Source organism: Protopterus annectens, chromosome 9.part0 (genome assembly GCF_019279795.1).
Source record: "Protopterus annectens isolate FY-2018-M chromosome 9.part0, PAN1.0, whole genome shotgun sequence".
Classification (NCBI taxonomy): Eukaryota; Metazoa; Chordata; order Ceratodontiformes; family Protopteridae; genus Protopterus; species Protopterus annectens.
This window is the reverse complement of record NC_056743.1, coordinates 820,109,367-820,128,449: the sequence shown is the minus strand read 5'-3', so window position 1 is coordinate 820,128,449 and position 19,083 is coordinate 820,109,367. Positions and strand designations below refer to the sequence as shown.

Here is a 19,083-nt window from a genome sequence, read left to right as displayed (position 1 = left end):
ATTCTGAAAGAAAAACAAACTATGGGAGAAGGGCAAAGTGCTAAAAGTGGGAGACAACAGTGTCTGTGGAAAATGATTAGTCGTTGTACACCAGGCAGAAGAGTACATTTATTCCATTATTCAGGGAATGCTGAGAAGCAGGCAAGAGATTTAAACTATCCAGCTATCTTCAAAATATTTTTTTCTCAAGGGACAAAATCATTTTTTGATAAAGTACTCGCTAAAGAGGAAATACAAAAGTTTGTTAAACAAAAAGTGAGCTGTGAAACAAAAATGAGATTTTTTTTTTTATTCTGGTAATAAAGAACACAGAGAGACTGTGCCATTGAATCCTTCTCCAATATTTCAACGGAAAATGCTGGAGAGAAGGGAAAAACATAAGAGTTGATTAGAATAATCAAAATGAAATGAAGCAGAGACCGGATTTGGGAGATGGAGATGAACAAGGAATAAAACCAGTAACTTGGAAATTGACAAATGTGGGATTACAAAGCAATAATTATGTTTGTGAAACATGACAGAACAAGCAAATCTGGAAATATTGGACTTTTTTGGACTTTTGTTAAATTTGTAGGGGTCTCTAAAGCCTGTCCCCTACTTCTTGTCATTAGTATTCAGAAAAATACATAGGAGAGGGGAAGAAGAGGGAGCAAGTATATATGAATGTATGTGTAGTACTTCTACATTGTTTGTGTGTGTATGAGACACTTCTGTGTGTTACATGCAAGGGGTGCCTGTATATATACATAATAGTTTTGCTTTATTTGTGTAGTATGATGAGTGTTAAATGCAAGCTTGTTTATATATATGTGGAGCTTTTCTTCTCGGGCCTCCGCTGAAAAAGGACTGGTGTCCATTTGGACTTTCCGGGTAAGCAGATGTAAAATAAATAAATAAAATAATGTTAAATGTAAGTAAAACCATTTATGTTAAGTTGTCTATCTCGCCTTCATTCTTGCTGGATGGGTTCGGAGCCGACCTCGGCTCCGACTCGGCCACTCTAAAAGCTCGAGAGTTGGTTCCACCGGCTCGAGGCTCCCCTTATATCCCACAATGCTAGGCGAGAGTTACCTCAGATCTCGTTTGCCGCTACAGCTTCGAGGTTGGTTGCTTCTACCGGTTCCTGGTGAGTGTTAGCTTTTTCTTCTAAAAGTTACTCTTTTTACCCCTTTTTAAGTTAAATTCTTCTTAGATTAGTGTAGATTATAGAACTTTATCCCCGACCCTATATTTTTCCCGTTTCTTTCTAAAAGAACCTTTGGTTCTTCCCTTGGGCCTTAGGCCTTCTCTTCCCTAAGGGAGTGTTTGTGTAGTTTACTGTAATTTTGTACTTAAATTCTAGTATTATTACAAAATTTATTATATTTTCTGACAGGGTATAACTGGGTGTTTGAGTGTGTGTTTGTGTACACCTGTCAGTTAGGCTATGTCTAAAGAAGCAAAGGTCTCCGGATTCAAGAAGTGTGATGCGTGCTGTCAGAAAATGTCTCTGACAGACGCTCACACTTCTTGTGTCTATTGTCTGGGGCCTTTGCACCTGCAGGACTCCTGTGCTGTTTGCCATGGCTTCAGCCCCAGGGTCCTGCAGGAAAGAAAAAACAAGCTAATTCTGAGAGGCTTGTTGAAGCCAGAGGATTCCCTGTCTGTCTCAACAGGAAGCCCTCTAAGGCATCGAGGTCTTGGCTCCGGCTTCTGAGCCGAGACCTCAGGTTGTTCAACCTTTGCCTTTATCGGCTCCGGCTGGAGCCGATAAGACTCAGTCCACAGTTTCTGTGGCTTCCTTGGCTCCGGCCGGGCCGAGGTTATCGAGGTACCGTGTCGGCTCCGACAAGATCTTGAGCCGACAACCAGAAAGAGGTCTAGGTCACCTTCTCTTGGCTCCGTTCATTCGGCTCCAGGATCTCCCCTGCTGTCTGAACGGAGCCAAAGGTCTCATTCCTCTAGGTCATCGAGGCTCTCCGATCATGACCTTCAGAGGGTGGTGAGTCGACTGCTTAAGTCCGAGGCACTAGCCCAGATGCTTCAGAGCCCGACTCATCAGTCGGTGCCGGCCCCGGTCCATCGACTCTTTCCTCCTTCGACTCTTTTGAGTTCGGAGCCGGGTCGTGTCGGAACCGAGACTGTGGTCACTTCGGAGCCGAGACAATTGTCTTCGGCGCCGTCGTCGGCTCCGTTTTCTTCCTTGGAGGAATCTCGGCGCCGGACATCCCTCGTCGGCTCCCGGGGGGTGAGTGGCATCGGACCCTTGTCCGACCCCCTCTCCCTCTCGGTGCTTCGGCGCTGGTGAGTTCGGCTCCGACATCGGCCTCGGAGCCATCACTGTCGGTGCCGAGGGGGGTCCTTAGCTCCTCGGAGCGGGGACCTCTGGCTCTGCCTGACAGGGGTGCATTCGAGGTCATGCGGAGTGTGTTAGAGCCTGGCTCTACTCCACAGTCGGCTCAGTCAGCCCCTCCCTCTATGCTGCCTCAGGGTAAGTCGACTCACTCCCTCATCCCGGACCGCAGAGAGCCAGCTCCTCAGGAGCCCCCTTTGGGATTTCATCCTCTTCCGAGGCCTCTCCTGATTTGGCAGAAGAGCCTCCTCGGAAGAGGAAGTGCAAGAGGAAGCACATTGACTCACCTGAGTCTATCACGTCGGACACAGATCTGGATGATTCTGAGGGTTCCCCGTTCCCCTTCTGAAGATGTCTCATTTGCAGACATTCTGGAGATCCTGAAACAGAGGGAAATTGGCCAGCCCTCAACCCTTCGGAGGACGAATCTGTGTATCTTGAGGCGTTTGGCTCTCGTCTTTCCACCTCCTGGGTGTCCCCCTTGACCCCCTCATGCAGGTGGTTGCTAAGAAGGCATGGACGGCTCCTGATTCAGTGGACCCCACTCCCAGGAGACCCTCCAAATTCATCACAGCTCCATCAGACAAGCAGTTTTTATCAAAAGGAGTTTCTGTGGATGCTATGGTGGTAGCTGCTGCCACAAAGAAGGAACTGGCTGATCCTTCAGTGCCTGTCCATCCACCTAACAAGGAATCTAGGTCCATGGATAGGTACGGAAGCGGATGTTCTCCTCAGCGACATTTACCATGCGTCGCTGAATTACCTGTGCCATTTCACTCGTCTTCAAAGGGACTTGATCAAGGAAGCGAGTGAAATGTTAAGGACCCTACAGCTGCGGGTTTCCAAGAGAAAATGAACACGCAGCTGGCTACCCTTAATTCCATATCCAACTCCTCCATGCCTCCTCTCTTATGCGGCCGATGGAGCGAGCAGAGCCGCAGGGACAGGGGTAGCCTTACGTAGGCACGCCTGGATGCGGCTATGCAACTTTGCGGAACCTTTCAAGACGTCTTTCACGAACTCCCCTTTTGATGGATCATCTCTTTGGTCCGCAAGTGAAAGAAACCCTGACTAGGTGCGAGAGTGATGGCAAGACCCTGTCTGCGGTCGGAGGTCGGTGTTCGACTCCTTCTAGGCCTTACCCCAAAGGCCAGAAGGGTGGGAAGATGTGGTTCCGTAAACAATCTCAAGGGACTTCGCCTGGCGACAGAGTCGTTTTCCTACCAAAGGCAGAGGTGGGAATAACAATGGTAGACGCCCTAGGGGCAGGGGTCCGCAGAACCAGGGCAATCGGGAAGCCTTTCCTGACAAGCCCTTTCAGCATCCCTGAGGTGTTGCCCGACTGCCCATCTTCCGAGGCGGTCGGGGAAGATTGTCACTGTACCCAGAAGCCTGGCTATCCCTGACTCAAGACAAATGGGTACAGTCCATCATTTCCGAAGGCTATTCTATCCCCTTTCTTCGTTTTCCAAATCAGTCAAAAAATCCCTTCCAGATGTTCCACCCGCTCAAAGGGATATAGCAGTTTTGGAAATTTCAAAACTGCTTGCAAAAAGAGCAATTCAGTTAGTGCCAGCAGACCAACAAGGATCCGGAATCTACTCAAGGTTCTTTTTAGTTCCAAAGAAAACAGGGGACTGGAGACCGATTTTGGATCTCAGTGTCTTGAACAAATCAGTCAAGAAAACAAGATTTCGGATGGTCACGCTGCAATCCATTCTTCCCCTTTTGGGCAAAGGAAACTGGATGTGCTCTATAGACCTTCGGATGCGTACTATCACATAAAATGAACAGACGCTCCAGAAGATTCCTCCGCTTCAGGCTGGGAACCAGTCATTTTCAGTTCAGGGCCCTGCCCTTTGGTCTCACCACTGCCCCGGTGTTTACCAAATGCATGGCAGTGGTAGCTTCTCACCTGAGACGACAAGGATTCCAGGTGTTTCCATATTTGGACGACTGGCTTCTCACAGCTCCCACCAAGCATCTCCTTTTGATGGCCAGAGATTATACTTTTCGCGTTTGTCAAAAACTGGGTATTTCAATAAATTGCGAAAAGTCTGTTTTGTCGCCTTGTCGTACTATTACCTACATAGGCGCAAATTTAGATACTATAAACATGTCTGCAACGCTAACGAACCAAAGGATATCAGACATTCACAAATTGGTGTCACTTCTTCTCAACAACAACAGAGCCAAAGCCAGGTTAGTTCTAAAGGTGTTGGGAATCATGGCAGCGGCCATACCTCTCCTCCCATTGGCCAGATACCACATGTGGATCCTTCAGTGGATGCCTTTTTCTCAATGGTCATACCAGGAACTACCAATGTCTCACACCATTATGATCACGCAAGCGTGCAAAAAGCATCTCATGTGGTGGAGGTCTTCCCCAGCTCCTGTCGGAAGACCATTTGTTCCACCTCCTCCAGTTGCTACTCTGACAACGGATGCCTCCCTGATCGGGTGGGGGGGGCATTATCAGGGCAGGACAGTCCAGGGCACATGGCAACCAAACGAATGCCACTTGCACATAAATGTTCTGGAGATGAGAGCAGTGCTTTTAGCGTTGCAAGCCCTTCAAGACTCTCTTCCCTTAGGAACGATTGCAATCCAGACAGACAACATGTCTGTAGTGTGGTACATCAACAAACAAGGCGGAACCAGATCATACCCCCTGTGTCGAGAAGCACTCAGACTGTGGCAATGGGCGATTTCTTCTCAGCGTTTTCTGATAGCAACGCACATCCCCGGGAAGTCCAATCACATTGCGAACAAGTTGAGCAGAGCTATACTCATGCCTCACGAGTGGTCTCTGAAAGACTCTGTAGTGAGAGAGATATTTCTCAAGTGGGGTCAGCCTTGCTGCGATCTTTTTGCTACTCCCCAAAACAGCAAGTGCAGAGAATACTTCACTCTATTCCCTTTACCAGGCCAACCCAGCAGGGACGCTCTAGTCCAAGTTTGGCCCCGGGGACTTCTGTATGCATTTCCTCCTTTCCCTCTGATCTCTCAAGTAATACAGAAAGCTATCGCTCAGAAGGCCTCATTGATCCTCATTGCTCCTTACTGGCCTCGACAAGTGTGGTTCCCCTTTCTACATCGTTATCTCTTGGAGCGACCGTGGAGTCTGGACCTAGTTCCAGATCTTTTGAGCCACCAATCGGGTCAGTTTCATCGCTCCCTCCCCTCTCTGAACCTCACTGCTTGGTTCCTCCAGTGCCAACCGTAGCCAGGCTTCCTCATTTATCTCACTCGGTTAGAGATATATTGATAGCTTCCCATAAATCTTCCACTCGAAAGATTTATTTGAGTAAGTGGAAACGCTTCTCATATTGGGCACAAGGAAAGGACATAGATCCTTTCACCGCTTCCATCCAACTAGTCCTTGATTTTCTTGCTGAACTCTTCCATGCAGGTTCATCTCCATCTACTCTTAAGGTTCAGTTGGCAGCTATTTCTAATTTTCATATGGGCATTTCTGAATCTGCCCTAATGTCCCACAAACTTTGCAAAGCCTTTTTGAAAGGAGTTTTTCTTCTCAGACCTCCTATAAGAAATCCTCCTTCTCCTTGGGACCTAAATTTAGTTCTTGCTTCCTTGATTCTTTCCCCTTTCGAACCTGCAGCTTCATGTTCCTTGAAATTATTATCATGGAAAACTCTTTCTGGTGGCTATCACATCAGCTAGAAGAATTTCAGAACTTCAAGCACTCAGTTGTCGTTCTCCTTATCTTTTGTTCCATAAGGACAGAGTTTCCTTACGAACTAACCCGTCCTTTTTGCCTAAGGTGGTTTCAACATCAAATCTAAACCAAAGCATTGACCTCCTGTCTTTTTCCCAGAGTATTCAAATAGGTCTGAACAAAATTACACTGCCTGGATGTTCATCGTCAATTAAGGTACTACTTGGACAGGACGAAACAATTCAGAAAATCTGATCAGCTGTTTGTCTCCTATGCGGAAAGCAGAAAGGGACTTCCAGTTTCAAAGGTATCATTATCCAGATGGCTAACATCTCTGATTACCCTTGTTTATGAGATTAGACACTCAAAACTGCCTAATAAACCTAAAGCCCATTCCACCAGTGCTTTGGCTACTTCTCTAGCCTTCCAAGACAGACTGCCTATTGACACCATTTGTGCAGCGGCTACTTGGGCTACTCCTCACACTTTTATTTCCCATTATAAGTTGGATTTAGCTTCTAGGCATAGAGCTAATTTTGGTTCCACTGTTCTCAGGAGTCTGTTCCGTTAGGCCACCCGGGACAAGGTGCTAGGGACGCGGTCCCATCCAGCAAGAATGAAGGCGAGATAGACAACTTAACATATAGAAGTTATGTTCTTACCATAACGTTCCATGTTAGTTGTCTTCTTCTCGCCGCCTTCTTGCGTCCCACCCTCCTTCCCCCTGGCCTGGACAGACCTAGAGGAGTTGTGATCGTGACCTCTCTTTCTACCACCTCTTTCTTAGTCATATGCTATTATGCATATTTCTTGTTTCAGGATGTAGGTCACCCTTCTTTCTTCCTGTTGTTAGAGGTGGATTCTGTTTTTACAGTTATACTTTTTCTGTTATAAGCTGGGGTTAGCTTACAAATGAGATCTGAGGTAACTCTCGCCTAGCATTGTGGGATATAAGGGGAGCCTCGAGCCGGTGGAACCAACTCTCGAGCTTTTAGAGTGGCAGTCGAGCCGAGGTCGGCTCCGAACCCATCCAGCAAGAAGAAGGCGAGAAGAAGACAACTAACATGGAACGTTATGGTAAGAACATAACTTCTATTTTTCTTAGTGGAACTATTTTATTAGTGCATGATTTTCTTTGCATGCTATAAAGTAAAGTTTTCTTGGTTATTTATTTATTTATTTTTTTTTTTTTTTAGTGTAATGGTGATACTAATATAAATAGGTGCGCCTGTTTTTTTCTTCTTTTTTTCTCCCTTTTCTTTCTCTGTTCACTTTTAAGGAATGTAAACACAACAATATAAAACAAAAAAAATCTGGTTAAAAGAACATGACAAAAGAAAAATTAGAGTGCTTTTTCTCTTTCTTGCATATCAGAATGACTGGATTAAAGCCCTTACCTTGATCCTAGTAACAGGTTATGAGAGAAAGACAAAACCAGACAGCATTTAGTAGAAGCACAGGGTGCACCATGCATTTTATCATGGATAGCCTTTTTTTTACGTTAACTCCAGTCTGAGTGTGGCTGTCCGTTTGGAACATTTATTCCTATTAAGAGGGTAAAACTTCAATATTTGAAGATGTACATAGTTTTGTGTGTTAAGTCAGGTTTTAGGGGGTATTGGAGGTGTGTGTTTTTTGTTTGTGGGCTTTCCGTAAAACAAAAAGTTTTATATGATGTGATGTAGGCTCAATTGGATATGACAAGAAACAACTGTATAAAAGATCAACCTGCCAAACATTGTATGCATGTAACACAAAAGCTGGGACTAAACATTTAACGAAAACAATATTATACATAAAAGATGGGAATAATAACTTTTTAAGACAAAGATACTTTCTGTAATGTCTTTGAATGTTAATGGTCTCATAGATAAATACAAAAAAGAAAGAATAGTGAATTATATTAAAAAAACGTAAACTGCAACTAGCTATGCTATGGGAGATGCATTTGGAAAGAACTTGAACATGTGAATTTGATAAAGAAAGATTTTCAGGATGGTCATTAGCTGAATACCTGGGGCAAAGGAAAAGAGGAGTACTTATATTACTTGCAAGCAGAGCTCTGATAGTGATAGAAGAGGATAAAAAAGATAATAATGGAATGGTAGATTTGTAGTACTAAGGGGCTACTGGCAAGAGTGAAGGATTACACTGGCATGTATTTATATTTCACATAAAACTGCTGTAATGGAGCTTAAGAAGATTGAGAAAAATAATCAGCTTTCAGCAAGAAATATTATTTCTAGGTTGGGACTGGAATTTGTTTTGCAACTGTGAAGATGTGTCTGAAGGACCCAGAAGGGAAAATATTACAAGGGAGGGTAGATTTTTGAAGAAAGTTATGAAAATGTTTGGCATGGAAGATGTAAATTCAGTATTAGGAGTGTAGGGTGAATTTTCATATTCCCCAAGAATAAGGGCTAGGCTAGACAGAATTTACATTTCACAGGAACTCTGACATTTAATTGATGGTCTTGATAGCACCCAGTAACTATTTCTGATCATGCGCTAATATTTAAAAATAAAAACACAGGATAATGAAATAAAAATGAGACACTGGCTCTTTCCTACCTATCTGTTAAAAAGAGAGGAATTTAAGGAACAAGTAGTAGAAATTATTTAGGCGCTGTTAGAGAAGATATAATTTTCTTCTGAAAATATTGCTAGGGAGTGGGATAAAATCAAAGTGGTGTTTAAAAATAGGATGGAAATAAAAGAAAGGAAGATATTGGGAAGAAGTAAGAATTTAGAGACTGCCAAATGTTAAAATATTGCAAAATAGGGTGAATCCCATGGAACAAGAGGATGAGTAATGCAGAATGCTAAACCGAAAATAAGAGATTACCTAATAATATGCATGAGTTTGGAAAATTTGCTGTTAAACAACTGTGTTTTGATAAGAACTGTAGAGCACAAAAAACTTTTAGCATAATGAATCGGGCAACAAAAAGTAGAAAGGGCTGTCTTCAAAGTTAGGGAACCCATAAAAAGGAAGATAATGAGATCCTGTGGAAGTATTAGAAATATTTTGGAAATTCTATGAAAGTTTGTTTAAAGCAGGGAAATATGGAAATCAAGAAAAGCTACCAATAAAAATGTTTATGGAAGAATTAAATATACCAAGTTTAGAAGTAGATGAGGCTCAGTTACTTTTAGGATAGGAAGAGATGAGATAAAAATGGTGATATATACAACTAATCTAGAGTAGATGGTACTCCTCTGGAAGTTTGCAAGCTAGGAGGGGAAAAAACTGAAAGATATGGGAGGTTTTGTTTTAACAGTATTTTAAGAGGAAGAGAAGTACCAACATCCTGGAAGAAAGCTGTGGTAACTGTGGATCAGAGGTGAAAATTAAAGTGGGTGGGCTCCTCTCTGATAATTTCTGCTTGAGCAGAGGAACCAGGCAGGGGTGTCCTTTTTCCCCTTTATTTGCATTATATTTAGAACCATTGGCAATAAAAAATAAGGCGACTCAAAAATACAAGGATATAATTGGTACTGTAGTCAAGAAAAGCTGGCTCTATTTGCAGATGTTATTTTAATACTGATAAAACCAGGAAGGGTATTAGTATTGTGGAACATTTTGAGACAGTTTCAAATCTTTTCGGGATACAGAATTAATGAAGCTAATACAAAGGCAATAGTAGTAAATTGTATACCCACGCACAAATTGGTTCAGCAATATCCGCATTTATGGGGACATGATAAAATGAAGTATTTAGGATTATGGATTAAAAATTATTCCAGTGTGACAGCTAAGGATATGTCGGAAAGGACTAAACAAAAGATAATACAACTGAGAAATTGGAAGCTCTGTTATATGGATATTAAGATACAAGCTGTTAAAATGTTTTTAGTCCCTTTAGCCTTATAACATTGGTCAGACATGTTTTTATCAACCAGAGGAGAAGTTGTGTATACCATTGAAGAGCTGAATGATTTTATCTGGGAAGGGAAGATAGCAAAAGTCAAGTAGGATAACTTGCTTCTTCCAATAGAACAAGGCTGATTGGGATTGCCTGATTGGAAGGGGTATTTCAGAGCTACATAGTTAAGGCTCCTATATATAGCACAAGCAGAAACCGATAATCAAGAAGCAAGGAGAGACTGGGATTTTTGATACAGACCTTTAAAGAGAATGACAATAATCCTACAGAATATTATATTCATAAAGTAGCAGAAAGTAATCTAAGAACTAAGCCAACATGGGAACGGAGAAAGGAGATTCTGCCAATAGGGATGACTTACAACTAGGGATACACACAATAGGCAAGAGGAGGCTGCAATTAATTGGAGAAAACTGGCAAAGGAACCAATGTATTGGAAGCAAATCACTACAGAGGGAAAGGTAATAGAATGGGAAGATGCCAATAATTTGTGGGCTGCATGTTAGAGATTGCCTTCCCTATCAAAAGTTGATATCAAAGTATAGGTAAAGAGAAAGAAGTGTGTGTGTGTGTGTGTGTGTGTGTGTGTGTGTGTGTGTGTGTGTGTGTGTGTGTGGGGGGGGGGGTCCAAACAAAAGACCAGCACTGGTAAAGTTTTTAGTACAATCTAGAAAAGAAGCTGCTTTTAAAAAAGGAATAATTAGTAGCACACACAAAATACTACATAACAATAAGAATCAGTCAGAAGAGGTTAGAAAGGATTGGGAAGACAGAGTGGATAAGAAATTCATAAGGAAACAATGGGGGAATATATGTTTGTCTTCCAAATATGCAACAAAATCTAGAAGATATAGGATTTTTGTTTGGAAATGTTTACATAGATTTTTTTATACCCCAATTAGACTCCAGAGAATTTTTCCTCGGGTATACAGCAGCTGTTGGAGGAGTGATGGGTAAAAAAGAGGTAATTGGGAATGTATTTTGTGGGAGTGTAATGAGTTGGCAGACTTTAAAGATTCCCCATAGACTACTCTGTCAGAGATACTGGAAGTGCAAATTGGTAAAACTAGGGAAATGATTCTTCTGAGCAATGATACAGAATCAGAATTGCCTAGACGTAGCAAGGCCCTGCTGAGTCTAATTATGGTTACTGCTAAAAAAGCAATTACTAGAAAATGGAAATCAAATTCTAAACTAACTGAAGTATCCAATATAGTAACATCTTTAGAAAAGTGTAGGAGCACATTGCGTAGGAAAAAAAAGGGGGAGATTAGGGAGCAATACATACAGGGGAGGAATAAAGTATAAAAGAAGGCAAGATTTGAATGAGCTATGTAATGTTTGACTGACAGTAATTGGTAGATTGTAAATGATGTATAATGTTTACAATTAAAATTGTTAGTACTGTCTGTGATATAAAATACTTGCAACTAAGACGATATCAGTATAAGTTGTTTTTAGTTATATAAATGTATGATTGACTATGTCATGAGTGATAATTTAATAAAGATGCTTCTTGTTAAAAAAGAAAGTTATGATCTGAAGTAGTTAACTTCATTTGTGCAGCAACCTTTGGGAATCATATCCGACCTCGGATCCGAGTTGGCAGATTTCAACAACATTAGATCCAAGCTCCAAGCTCCTCCCCTACCCATAATCCCCTGCCAACCCTGACTGACCCCAGATCTAGTTTGTCCCGGTTTCGTTCAGCAGCTTGATCCTGAGTCTCCTGGCGTTCTCATCCTCTTTGTGAGGAAAAATTTAACTTTTTAAATCTTTTCTTTAATCTTTAGTGTGAGTGTGTTTAGCCCCCTTTTTAGTCTAAACTCTTAGTTTATTTTACTTCTAGTTATCCTTCCCCTACCTTTGTGGTTCCGTCAGTGTTGTGTGTGTGTGTGTCTGGGGCCTTGTGTGTGTGTTACTTTCTTGAGTATGTCTGAGGCCCCAAAGTTAATGTTTTCTAAGTGCACCGAGAGTGGCCATAAGCTGTCCCCAGCGGATGGCCACACTCTGTGTGTATTGTGCCTTGGGGTTGAACACCTGTCCTCTGGTTGTACCATTTGTGCAGCGTTCAACCCCAGGGCACTTAAGGACCGGAGGTCTAAGCTGATTCTGGCAGGTCTTCTGCCCCGGATTCGGCTTCTACCTCCGGTCCTTCCGTGGCTCCCGCAGCGGCTGCCACTCCTGCTCCCCCCCCTCAACCTCCTGTCTTAGGCTCGGAGGAGAGGGAGCTAGGAAAGGGAGAAGCATCACAAGCGGCGGGCCGTAGCCTCCGCTTCACCCCCCCCCCCCCCGGCTAAGCGGTCTTCTCCATCCAGGTCTTTTGGTTCTCCTCCTTCTCGGATCCGGTCCCCGTGTTTTTCACCGGGTCCTGAGGAGGAGGAGACCCGATCTCCTTTGAGGTCATCGAGGTGACACTCCCGCCTCGGTGGCCTCGTCGAGATCTACGAGAAGTCTCACAGATGCAGATTTGGACCAGATGATGAGAAGATTCCTCCAAGCCCATCTGCAGATGGGAGTGCTCCTGCTTCTTTGCCCCGATAGCTCCTTCTCCATCCCGTTTCCCGGGTTCGGAGACTTCGGAGCCAGGCTGACTTGGAGCCTGGGGTGTGTCGGCGCTGATAGTCTCGGGTACTTAGGCGCCGACACTTCCCTAGAGTCTGGTCCATTTTCTTCGGATCGAGCTCTCGGAGCCGAGGGCTGAGCTTCGGATCCGGTGGTATCTGTATGCCTTCGGCTCCGTCCGGGTTGGAGCATGCTGGCCTGTCGGATCCGATCACTTCGGCGCCGGCCCCGATCCATCCGTCGGATCGAGGGAGAGTCTGCTTTCGGATCCCAGGGAGAGCAGCTCTCCCTTGGCATTCGATGTGGTGGAGAGCGTTCTGTTGAGGGATTCCAGGCCCCCGACCCTTGCCATGGCTCCACCATGCACTCCTTCTCAGTTGGGCCCAGCGTCCATCACCCGACCCCAGGGACAGCCTGCTTTGACGTCACAGGTAGTTCCAGTGGAACAAGACATTGCTGGTGAGACCTCCTCGGACAGCCCCCCCCCCCCCGAGGAAGTCCCTCACAAACGAAGGTGCAAGAGGAGGCACCTGGACTCCCCCGAGTCCTTGACTGAGGACATGGATTTGGAGGAAGGGGAAGGCTCCCCAAGATCACCCCCCCCGAAGATGTTTCATTTGGTGACATCATGGAGATGCTCAGAATAAAGGGGGGGGTCTGCCCCAAAGCCTGCCTCGGACGAATCTGTGTTCCTGGAGGCGTTTGAAGGAGGCCGGTCTACCTCTTGGGTGTCCCCTCCTGCCGACCCCCTGGTAGATTTGATCACTACCAGGGCATGGAAGGAGCCGGACACTGTGCAGCCAGTCCCCAAGCGCCCTGACAAGATCCTTAGCCCACCTTCTGACAAGTCCCACTGGAGTAAGGGTCTCCTGGTAGATGCCATGTTGGTGGCAGCGGCCACTAAGAGGAAACTTGCTCAGGAGAGTCCCTCTGTTCATCCCCCGAGTAAGGAGTCTCGGTCGATGGACCGCCTAGGGAAGCGGGTGTTTAGTTCAGCAACCTTCACGGTGAGGTCACTGAACTACATGGCACACATGCTCCAACTGCAGCGGGACCTTATTAAAGAGTACGCTGCGTCGCCCCCCGAGTCCATGTCGGCAGAGGACAAACAATTGCACTCCACCCGGATGGCCATTCTACGATCCATATCTAATACCTCTATGCGGCTTCTGTCTCATGCCACGGAAGGAGCCGCTAGACCCGGCGGAGCGGGCCTCGTTATGAGACATCCGGCCTGGTTCCGACACTGTGATTTTGCGGAACCCTTTAAGGCGTCGTTCTCTAATGCCCCTTTTGATGGTTCTGCCCTCTTCGGCAAAACCGTGCGAGATACCTTGGTCCAGAGCGAAAAGGACGGGAAGACGTCTGCCGTCGGAGTCCGCTTCTCTGCTCCCCAGAGGTCCTTTTCTAAGGGACAGAAGAAGATGTGGTTCCGGAAGTCGCAACAGTCCCGTCCCGCTCCGGAATCCCAGCCCTTCTGTGGCAGAGGAGGGCAGGGTGGACGCCGCCCTAGAAGCAGAGGGGGCCCGCGGAACTTTGGATCCAGAGAACCCTTCTCGGACCAACCCACGCAGCACCCTTGAGGGGGTTGCCCAACTGCTCCACTCTGGAGGCAGTCGGGGGGCGTTTCTCGAAGCACCCAGCAGCTTGGGAGTCCATCACGACAGACCGCTGGTTGCTTCGCATCATATCCAGAGGATACCAAATTCTCTTTTATCGTTATCCACGCAGCCCCAGATACCTCCCCGATGTTCCACTCAAGCAGAGGGAGGCCGCAGCAATGGAAATCCAACATTTGCTGGAAAAAAGAACCATCCAACACGTCCTCCCAGACCAGTGCGGGTCCGGGATTTACTCCAGGTTCTTCTTGGTGCCAAAAAAGAAGGGGGACTTGAGACCAATCCTCGACCTCTCTTCCCTGAACCTGTTAGTAACCAAAGAGAAGTTCCGCATGGTCAGTCTTCAATCCATTCTCGCCCTTTTGCGGGAGAACGATTGGATGTGCTCTATAGACTTCAAGGATGCGTACTACCACATTCTGATGGACAGGCGATCCAGGAGGTTCCTCCGCTTCCGGCTGGGAGCCAGTCTTTTCCAATTCAGGGTCCTCCCCTTTGGTCTCACCACAGCCCCCCAGGGTGTTCACCAAAGTGTTAGCAGTGATAGCAGCCCACCTGAGGCTCCAGGGAATTCAGGTTTTCCCGTACCTGGATAACTGGCTCCTGACCGCCCCGACAAGGCATCTACTCTGTACAGCCAGAAACTACTTTCTCCGTCTAGCTCCCCGGCTGGGGATCACTATCAACATAGAGAAGTCGTCTCTTACTCCGACTCAGACTATAGACTTCATAGGGGCCAGAGTGGACACAAACAAGCTCCTAGCTTTCTTGACCACAGACCGGCTACTATCCCTGAGGCTACACGTGCAGGCTATTCTACAATCTCCAGCTCCCCCGGCGGAATTGGTCCTGAGGGCTCTTGGCTCGAGGGCGGCAGCAATCAACCTATTGCCAATGGCACGTTTGAACATGAGGGTCTTACAATGGACCCTCCAGGTCCAGTGGTCCCTTCTTCACTACCCTCTGAGCCATCCTGTTCCCCTCAGCAGGGCCTGCAAGAGGGCCCTCCTATGGTGGCTCTAATCTCCAGACCTTCAGCAAGGACGCCCCTTTTCTATGACCCCTCCACTAGCCACGGTGACCACGGACGCCTCCTGCCTCGGGTGGGGGGGGCATTGTTCGGGCAGGACAGTCCAAGGCACGTAAGACCTCACGGAGACCTCACTGCATATCAACGTCCTAGGGATGAGGGCAGTGCTGTTAGCTTTGCAAGCACTTCAGGACCTTCTTCCCTTAGGAACGATTGCGATTCAGACGGACATGTCGGTTGTCTGGTACATCAACAAACAGGGGGGAACCAGGACTTACCCACTCTGTTGAGAGGCCATGAGGGTGTGGGAATGGGCGATCTCCACCAACCTCTTTCTCATAGCAATGCACATTCCGGGACGGTCCAACATCCTAGCGGACAAACTAAGTCGCACCATCCTGTTACCATGCAAGTGGTCTCTGAATCCCGAGATAGCGAATCGGATCTTTGCCAAATGGGGTCAACCCTGTTGCAATCTCTTTGCCTCTCCCTCGAACACAAAATGTTACGACTACTTTGCTCTCATTTCCCCCACCGGGGAATCCCTGAGAGACGCTCTGATGCATGCTTGGCCTCCCGGTCTTCTTAATGCTTACCCTCCTCTTCCTTTAATGCTGACGTTTCTTCAAAAAGCCAGTTGGTTGGGGAGCAGAATAATCCTCATTGCCCCATTTTGGCCTCGTCAAACCTGGTTCCCTTACCTTTGGTCTCATCTCGTGAATCCTCCTTGGATTCTGGATCCCCATCCGGATCTAATATCCCACCCCCTAGATCTCCCAGTCCCGAACCTGGACAACCTCAAGCTCACAGCTTGGCTGCTCCAGTTCCACTCATAGCTAGGACTCCCGGTATCTCTTCCCCAGTTAAAACCATTCTAGTAGCTGCACACAAGCCTTCTACTAGAAAGATCTATAGCAGCAAATGGAAACTTTTCTCCATTTGGGCAGAACGCAAAAATCTGGATCCTTTTACAGCTCCTCTGCCCGCTGTATTAGACTTTCTGTCAGGACTGTTTCATCAGGGAGCTAGTTCCTCCACAGTCAAGGTCCAACTAGCAGCTATCTCTCATTATCACGTTGGAAATTAATTGGGCCCTTTGATCACCACGAAATTGTGCAAGACCTTTTTGAAGGGCACCTTTCTGCTCAGACCCCCAGTGAAGGATGTAGTCCCTCCTTGGGATTTAACGTTGGTGCTTCAGGCCTTGACAGCTCCCCCATTTGAGCCTGCAGCTTCCATAAATCTTAAATTCTTATCATGGAAAACGGCCTTTCTTGTTGCTATCACCTCGGCTTGAAGGGTCTCTGAACTACAGGCCCTATGTGTAAAACCCCCATACTTGACCATTCACAAGGATAGAGTTTACCTCAGGACCAATCCCTCCTTTCTTCCCAAGGTTGCCTCTGAGTCAAATATTAACCAGTTCATCAACTTGCCGGTCTTTTTTCCTAACTACCATAACAAAGGGGAATACAAATTACACTCATTGGATGTGCATAGACAACTTCGCTTCTACATCCACAGGACATCTGGTCATAGGAAATCCGACCAGTTGTTCATCTCCTTTGCCAAATTTAACTTGGGTAAATCTGTATCTAAAGTCACACTCTCTAGATGGATTTCACAGTGTATCCTTTTAGCATACAAAAGTTCGGGCAGGCCCGCACCTCAGGGAGTCCATGCCCACTCTACTCGATCTATGTCTACCTCTGCGGCTTTTAGAGCTAGAGTTTCTTTGGATGATATTTGCTCGGCATCCAGTTGGGCTTCATCTCATACTTTTATCAGTCACTACAAATTGGACATTATCTCCAGAGGGAGAGCATCCTTTGGCTGTGCAATGCTCTGGAACATCCTTCCATGAAGGCCACCCAAGGTTCAGGTAGATGGGGACTCTGTCCCAAAGGTTGCTGCACAAATGAGGTTAACTACTTCAGATTAAGAAGTTATGTACTCACCATAACGTTCCATCTGAGTAGGTAAACTTCATTTGTCAGCAACCGCCCCTCCCTCCTGTCCCTCACTTGTGAATGTTCTCATACTCAGGTCCATGGGTTTTACCCACTTATCTTGGGATTAATCATTGCTAGCAGTTTCTGCTGTTGGGCAAACTTGATCTGGGGTCAGTCAGGGTTGGCAGGGGATTATGGGTAGGGGAGGAGCTTGGAGCTCGGATCTAAAGCTGTTGAAAACTGCTGGCTCGGATCCGAGGTCAGATCCGATTCCCAAAGGTTGCTGACAAATGAAGTTTACCTACTCAGATGGAACATTATGGTGAGTGCATAACTTCTTATTTTATGACAATTTTGTGTTTAGTTTGTCTTTCATGTGATTTTTAAACATTTAAATGGGAGTATTACTTTTGTGGTAAAGTTGTTAAAACATGTTTTAAACTATCTTTTCTGTGATGAAATTTGTGTTATTTTACATTTGGGAGCTGGGGTAAGGGCATAAAGTGTTTTTATTGTGTTTTCGGTCAAGGGAAAAATGTTAATTTTTACTACTTACCTGTTTTACCAACTATTGTTGCTTGGTATCCTTGGGAGTCGGGCACCTTTTTTCAACTTAACCATGGAGCAACCTACCAGTTCCTCAGTTCTTCCTTCTTTCAGCCACAAAAAGAAGAAAATTGTTCAGCAGCTTGCTGTACTAGCAGAATTTGTTAAAGTGCCTCAGCTACAGAAGGGTGACTGTTGTGGCCAAAGCTGGTTCCTCGGACCACTCATTCTTTTTTCCCCTTGGGTCCCGGTGATGTAGTCCCAACAGCTACCATGGATCAGGATTTAGACCCATTCTCTTTGGCTACTGGAGTGCACTTGGCAGGCAACGGAAAGATGTTTTTCTCAGACCAGGGAGAAGGGGCAGAAAATGCATCTCTGTCTAGCTGGAAAGGTATTCTCATTCCTAGGGAAGTTACTGCAGTCAATTGTGGACCTCTTCATAAATTCCTGCCAAAAAGAAACAAAAAAATTAAATGTATATCTTCTCCTGTCTCTGTGAGACTGGACAGGAGTAATTTATTGGGATTAGCTCATGATTTAATACAGGCTCTTGACCCTTCTTGTTTTGTGGTTTCTGTTAAAAGGAAGTGATTCTTTTTTTTCTGAAGAGATAAAAAAATGAACCTAACAATGACTGTGAATGGACAGACTCTGGCATCTGTAGAGGTTTCTGATTCAGATTCTGAGGAGAGTATGGATTTGGCCAATCCATTTGAAGGATTATCCTTCTCTGAAACTATTTTCAGACTGAATAATTTGTTTCAGTTGGAAACCACTGTCTCAGTTGCTTAATAAACATGATTTGTTATAACTGGGATTCCTAGAGCCTACTCCTGTTCCTCTATTTCTTCCTTCTTTGAAAGATGTTTGTCGCAGCTTGATATTTCCCTGTCACTCGGCTTGCTGCCCCTAAAAAAGGCAGATTATACAAAGTACCTCAGTTAAAAGTTTTTCTACACTCTTCATAGATCTGAACCAACAGCCATTGCTTTAGTGAGTCCAGCTGCTGCTAAACATTTGGTAATGCAAATTCTTCTCCTGAGAAGTATGGGAAAGGATTTGGGAGAAAAAGGCATTCTTCTGCAACACATTTTTAGAATTATCAGCTGTCAAGCCCATATGTTTAAGTTTATACTTCCCATTTTTGAGAGTATGTGGAATATTTTGGCATCCACTTCCTCCTGTGAGGAGAAGTCTGCTTTGTATAGCTTGGTCTCTTTTGTATTTCAAGTGACTACCCATTGTTTGAAATGTGCATATGACTCCACTGATGCCACCTCCAAGGCTGCTGCTGTCATGAAGAGGTTTGCCTGACTTCATCCTCAAAATTTCCCAGAGGATGTCAAAAATGAAATTTTGAATTCCCTTCTGGGTAGAGAACTTGTTTTTGGAACTTCTGCTGCAGAAGTCATTAAAAAGGGTGATGAAACAGTAGAGCTGATTGAAGGGGTTTCTCATATTTCTCAGCCC

At 45.4% G+C, this 19,083-nt stretch overlaps 1 protein-coding gene across 1 annotated transcript in view; it reads left to right on the top strand.

Moving 5' to 3' along the window:
• The window catches only part of LOC122811561 (sentrin-specific protease 1-like), a gene marked incomplete in the record, with an annotated part of 1,729,916 nt that overhangs the window by 823,016 nt on the left and 887,817 nt on the right, over nt 1-19,083 (top strand).